Source organism: Octopus sinensis, linkage group LG17 (genome assembly GCF_006345805.1).
Source record: "Octopus sinensis linkage group LG17, ASM634580v1, whole genome shotgun sequence".
Taxonomy (NCBI): Eukaryota; Metazoa; Mollusca; class Cephalopoda; order Octopoda; family Octopodidae; genus Octopus; species Octopus sinensis.
Window position 1 is genome coordinate 36,050,665 of NC_043013.1, and position 7,392 is coordinate 36,058,056.

At 37.3% G+C, this 7,392-nt stretch overlaps 1 non-coding gene across 1 annotated transcript; it reads left to right on the plus strand.

Annotated features, from left to right (window-relative positions):
- Window positions 1-1,495: 1,495 nt before the first annotated feature.
- On the plus strand, window positions 1,496-1,614 carry Trnal-caa. Its single transcript has 2 exons — window positions 1,496-1,533; window positions 1,569-1,614. It is a non-coding gene; the product is annotated as a tRNA-Leu (tRNA).
- The last annotated feature ends 5,778 nt before the right edge of the window (window positions 1,615-7,392 follow it).

Here is a 7,392-nt window from a genome sequence, read left to right on the forward strand (position 1 = left end):
TCTCCCCCCTCCTTCTCTCCAGTACTTGACCGGTACTTATTTTCATTGAGCAGCCTCCTCCTTTCTGAAGGTTCTCTTGTTCCCATTCTAGAAGAGATGAAAGAGAAATTAGTAAATGCTGAAATTTGAACCTGGAATCTGGGAACTCTCAGGTTTCTAACTTACTTTAAATTCTCTGGTTACTAGGGGTCTTTGTAGTTGTATTCTTAAATTATCTAGTTACTAGGGGTCTTTTTTTTTGTTTAGTTGTATTGCTGTTTTCACTACCTTTACAAGGATATCAGATGAGGCGGATGTTACAAGGACAGTTTATGATTTTTGCGAGGGTTTATATAAAAGATAAGAAGAAAGGGAGAGTTGTGAATGTGATAAAAGTATATATAGCATACAGAAGGGGGAACAAATCTATTATGCAGTCCTTGATACAGGGGAATCCCTAGCTAGGACCAGTTAAGGAACCCAACAGATCCAAGATCTGCCTGGCGAATAAGAGCATAAAAGCTTTCCTACTGATGTTTTCCAATATACAGGTGCAAACTTAGAGTAGATCTATTCTCCCTAACAATTCATGCCACAATCACCTACCTTTTGATAAATTCATTGGATGAAAGCACTTTCTTCTCCATCTTTACTTTCCTTTTCAAGTGCAACTTAAGAAAGTCGATGAGGGCTTGACCAAAGAGGAATGTGTTTGTTCTCAATACTCTCAACCTTGTCCACTGCTAAACATCTTTTGCCATAGACACTGGAAGTATGAAAGGTAAAGCTGAACTCAGATTGAACTTAAAGTCACAATCGCTCACTCACTTACTTAATCATTCACTCACTCTCTCATTCACTCACTCACTCATTCACTCATCCATCCACTCATTTACACACTCACTCAATCACTCATTCACTCACCGACTCACTCACTTGCTCACTCACTCATTCACTTGCTCACTCACTCATTCACTTATCCTCTCACTCAATCACTTACTCACTCATTCACTCACTGATTCCTTCACTCACTTACATTCACGTATCCACTCACTCGCTCACTCACTCACTCACTTACTCACTCACTCACCCACTCATGTTCTTGCTTGATCCAACTAAGGTCATCCCAGGTGAGTGGTCCCAGAGGCATTATAGTGCAAAGAAGCAACCAGGTCAACCAATATCCCCTGTCACTGATGGTCCCATGCCAGCCCCTCTGCATTCTCCAAGATGACATCAGTAACATAAGATGAATTCTCATTGGCTGAGGGGCAAGCAGGAGTCCATTCAGATATTGGGCAATCTGATTTCTTCTAGTTGGTGTCATAACGAGTTGATTGTTTATGTAGACAGGTTGTTGGCCCTCTACAGAATAGTCAGAGGATGGGACTGCCATCTTGGTGATGAGCTGATGGTATGGTCTTGTGGGTAAAGACATGGATACAGCAACACATATACCCCTTGGACAAAGGTTCAATCCTTGTAAAGGTATTCAGTGTTTTTTTTTTTTGAAGCTGTCAGGATGGCCGAGTGGTCTAAGGCGCCAGACTCAAGGTATATATAATGCACCTTAACCAGGACATTGAGTATTCTGGTCCACAAACGTGGGCGTGGGTTTGAATCCCACTTCTGACAAATAACCTTTTATTTTGTTGTGGTGCACCTGAGCACTGTATACAATAATTTCATTATTATTATTTTAAATAAGGTGAGGTTAACCTCTCGAATCATGCTAACTCACAAGGGCTGCTTTCCCAGTTTCATGGTGTATACAGTAATCCCTCGCCATATCATGGTTTATTATTTAAGCTTATGTTGATTTCTCCATGGCCTAAAGATGGAAAGCAAGAAAACCAACAAATTTATTAATTAGCAAATAAATAAATAAATGAAAATAGATAATAAATGGTGGTGCCCCAGCATGGCCACCGCTCATAAGCTGAAAGTAGATCAAATTGAATCAATACTGTAGCCTTAGGCTAACTAAAACCTTGTGAGTGAATTTGGTTGATAGAAACTGAAAGAAGGCGGCGAGCTGGCAGAAACGTTAGCACGCCAGCTGAAATGCTTAGCGGTATTTCGTCTGCCACTACATTCTGAGTTCAAATTCCGCCGAGGTCGACTTTGCTTTTCATCCTTTCGGGGTCGATAAATTAAGTACCAGTTACGCACTGGGGTCGATGTAATCGACTTAATACCTATGTCTGTCCTTGTTTGTCCTCTCTATGTTTAGCCCCTTGTGGGCAATAAAGAAATAAGAAACTAAAAGAATCCCATCATATATATATATATATATATATATATATATATGTATATATCTATGTATGTGTGTCTTTGTGTTGGTGTTTGACACCTCATCACCGCTTGACCACTGGTGTTGGTTTGTTTACGTCCTTGTAACTTAGTGGTTCAGCATAAATGATTGATAGAATAAGCACTAGGACTTAAGAAATAAGTTTAGGGGTCGATTTGCTTGACTAAAAATTCTCCAAAGCAGTGTCCCAGCATGGCCACAGTCAAATGACTGAAACAAGTAAAAGACAAAAAGAAAAATAAGTAAATAAGTAAAAAATAAAAATAAATAAATAAAAATAAAAATGAATAATTAAATAAAAGCAGAGATAAACAAAAATCTGAATAAACACGGGATGGTTTGTGTCAGCAAAAATTAATTAAGTTCATAAAAGTAATATTCTGTCAAATGCTCTTGCTACTCATAGTAATAACGATGAATGACATCACTCACTTAAACCACACCCAGGCATCTTGAGCTAACAAGGTGGACTTTATGTGGTCATTTAACAGGCTGGAAATAGCAACCAAATCTCCCTTAACCTTTTAGCATTTAAACCGGTTATTTTAGGCCCTTTTTTATGTTCAAACCAGCCAGATCTAACCTCTCACACTTATCCTACAATGTCATTCTAAAATTAAACAATCACATCATTGAAATGTTGAAGCTGTGGAATAATGCAAGATTAAAGAGTAAAGATCCCCTTTGGTCATGAATGACCATGGGATAGCATCAAGGGTTAGTTCCCCTCTGAGGCATAAGTCCGGGCAAGGGTGTTTATGGAAGACCCGCAGTCTCCCATCTATACCAGCTTCCTTTCTACATGCTAGGTCAATACACGTTTAGCACGCCAGCTGAAATGCTTAGTGGTATTTCGTCTGCCGCTACGTTCTGAGTTCAAATTCCGCCGAGGTCAACTTTGCCTTTCATCTTTTCGGGGTCGATTAAACAAGTACCAGTTACGCACTGAGGTCAATATAATCAACTTAATCCATTTGTCTGTCCTTGTTTGTCCCCTCTGTATGTAAATAAATAAGAACCTGAGACCTCATAGGTGGGAAGCAAACTTCTTATCAATACAACCACATCTGCCCCTCCAAAGCCTTGTATGTCTCAGACACATCTTTCATATACAAAACGAAGAGATGGGCAAGATTGGAATGGCTTTGATTATAGGTCTGCTTGGTCAAGGCTGAATGTAGTTAAACACCATTCCCAAAATACATACAATATCAATAATGCCAGTAAGTACAATAATGATATGGACAGAAAAAGAAAAAAAGGGGAAAAAAAAACAACAAAAAAACCAAAAAAAAACTATACAATACTAACTACAAAAGCAAAAACAATAACAAGAACAACTACAATAACTACAACAATAACAACCATGCAATAATCACAGAAAAATAAAACATTAACAAAAAGACAAATAACAACAATCATAGCCACAACAACAAGCGTATCAACAATATCAATAACTACAATCACAATAGCGACGACGACGACAACAACAACAACAACAACAACAACAACAGAAGCAACATCACCAACGGCTGGCCATCTGTTTTCTCAATTAACCATTTAATATATAAATATTGGAACAAGCTGAAGTCGTCAGACATAGGACCAACACCCACTTGAATCATAAACATATTATTGCCTCTTATCATTATAATTACTGTATGGTTCATTGCACTCATAATTTGCATCACACTGCATTACATTGTATTGCACTGCTGTGCTGCTGTATTGTGCAGCTGCACTAAATTATTGCACTTCGCCATACTGTATCACATTACATTGTTTCGTTGGCTTTTGCTTTTGTTTTCGTGTTCGTTGCGCCCAAAGACCTTTAAGGCCAGTTACCCAGTTTCTGTGGAATATAAAAGAACACGGATACAGATCCACTGCAAGGTTTAAGGCCAGAAATTCTGAGGTGGTGGTGACACGTCTATTATATTCTTTTCTAATCTAGGCACAAGGCCTGAAATTTTGGGGTGAGGAGGCCAGTCAATTAGATCAACCCCAGTACACAACTGGTACTTGATTTATCGACTCTGAAAGGGTGAAAGGCAAAGCTGACCTCAGTGGAATTTGTACTCAGAACATAAAGACAGACGGAATACTGCTCAGCGTTTCGCCCAACATGCTAACATTTCTGCCAGCTTGCCACCTTACAAGTCTATTATATTGACTCCAATACATTACTGGTAATTTATTTTTGATTGGTGCTTTATTTTCATCATACTATATCAGATTGCATTATATTATTCTACTGTTGTAATCCATTTTGCTTATATTTAACTTGGGCTCTAGGGATTTATAAGACCCATTTTCTGTAACATATAAGGGACCAAGGACACTAGTCTATTACTGGTATCAAGACTAGTTACTTTCAAGGGAACAAATCAATTAAATTGACCCCACTAACTGACAGGTACTTTAGAAGCGAGGTGTTGCAAAGTTCCTGGATTTAAGGGTATTATGAAAGGCCTGGTCGGAGGCCCAGCCTTCCAAGTTCTTTTATAGGGCTTAGAAAAACTGAAGGACCACTGCAAAAAGTGTGAGAATTTAAGAGGGGAGTATGTTCAATAAAATCATAATTAACTGATCCTCCTGTACTTCCTTTTGCCCAAAACCAGGAACTTTTCAGCACCCCCTCATATTTCATCGATCCGGAAAGGATGAAAGACAGAGACAGCCTCAGTGAGGTTCTTTCAAATTTTCTGACAGTGCCCCAGCAGGGCCACAGTTCAATGACTAGAGCAAATAAATAGTAAAAGATTAATATGCAATAAATGGCTGAGTCAAACCTATAATTGTAGTTACAGCGTTCAGGTGTAGTAGGGGTGACTAGAACAAAATTTGAACCCTTTAGCGTTTAGATTATTCTGCCAAATGTCATGCATATTTATTCACATGCTGTTGTGTCTGGAGAGAGTCATTTTCTTTTTGTGCCTTATAATTTAACACACTCACCGGTAAAATTTCCACTTATTTCTTATTTTTATTTTCCTAAAATTTCCATTGCCTCTTGCAACCTTTTCAATAGTCTTGACTCTGTCCGTTATTTACACTGCTTTCCTTTTTGTTTGTTTGTGCACATGTGTGTGTGTGTGTGTGTGTGCCTATGCATGCAGGCATGTACATATGTATGTATGTGGGTATGTATGTATGCATGTGCGTATATGTATACATGTGTGTGTATGCCTGCTTCTTACCACACAGCCATGCCTGCAAATAATTAAAGAAACAATAAACTATAACTACCACAACCACCACCAGCATCCCCACTGCCACCAAAAATGAAGAAAAATAACATTGCCAGGAAAAGTCTAATCTTTAAGAAGTACAAATTAAAATTAAATAAAGAATAAATAAATTTTTTAAGAACTTAAATAGAATTTCAAACTTAGAATAAAATATAATTAAATGCAAGAGAAATGCTGTTCTCTTTTCAAACAGATATTCCATGTTGTCAATCAAAAATTTATTCAGCTGGTCAATCTTCATTTCCGTTTCGTAATTTTCTTATTTAATTTTAACGAAGCATTGCAGTGGAATATTGTTGGGCTTTGTTAATTCCTTGCTTACTCATCATCACTCAGCTTTTGTAATGAGTTTCAAATTTTGGGCACGAGGCCAGCAGTTTTAGAGAAAGAGGTAAGTCGATTACATCAACCCCAATGGTTTTTAGCTGGTGCTTGTTTGATCGACCCTAAAAAGGATGAAAAGCAAAGTTGACCTTGGCAGTACTTGAACTCAGAATGTAAAGACGTATAAGATGCTGTTAAGCCTTTTACTCAGTGAGCTAACGATTCTGCCAGCTCACTGCCAAAATGATGATAATGATGATTATGATGGTGATGATGATGATGATGATGATGATGATGATGATGATGACGATGATGATAATAATAATAATGATAATAATAATAATAATAATAACAACAATAATAATGATAATATAATAATAATAATAATAACAAAAATAATAATGATAATAATAATAATAATAATAATAATAATAATAATAATAATAATAATAATAATAACAACAACAATAATAATGATAATAATAGTAATAATAATAATAATAATAATAATAATAATAATAATAATAATAATAATAATATAATAATAAAGACCTGGAAATAGAGGTAACTCGAATGTGGAATCTAAATACAGAAACAATTCTTATCATAGTGGGTGGCATTAGGTATGATAAAAAAATATTCAGACAAATACATAGCAAAAACATCAGGACTTACAAATATATATAATATACAGAGAATTGCACTACTGGGCACTGCATATATCCTACGCAAAACACTTTCAATACAGTAACCATAAGAGCATCACAGCAAACCTCAGCACATACCCAAGGCACACAGAGCTGTGCTTGATAGTGAGGTGAAAGCACGCTATAAAAATAAAACTACTGAATAATAATAGTAATAATCATGGCACACTTGGAAGTATCAGCACTCAAGTACCAACATGGCTTTAAAAGTTTGGCATGAATGTAAATGTAAGTGCTCTAGGTATGATAAAAAAAGGGATGTCAGAAACATCTAGATAATATCCCAGGAGAGCCATGTCTCAGAGAAATCCAAAAGATTATGCTGACAAGTACTGTTCACATCCTTAAAAAAACCCTATCCATTTAAATGTCTGTGTTGTATTACATGAAGATATTTTGCTACTGCCCATGCCGATTCCCCTCCCCAAGCTTTTAGTCATACTATAACGTCTCTTATCCTTCACTCACCCCAGGGGGTGCCATTTTCCCTCTCTCCAAGCAATAAGGGAATGCCTTTTTCCCTTCTTCCAAGCAATTTTGTTAGACAAGCCAAGCCACATTCATCCATTTGTTCAACCATCCACCCATTTGTCTATCTTCCTATCCACCCACTACTCTGTCCCTCCATCTGCCTATTCATCCATCCATCCATTCATCCATCCATTGACTTGTCCAACCACCTACCCATTTGTCCATCCATCCACCAACCACTTTGACCATCCATCCATCCATCCATCCATCCATTCATCCATCCATCTATTCATCAACCTATTCGTCCATCCATCCATCCATCCATTGACTTGTCCATCCACCTACC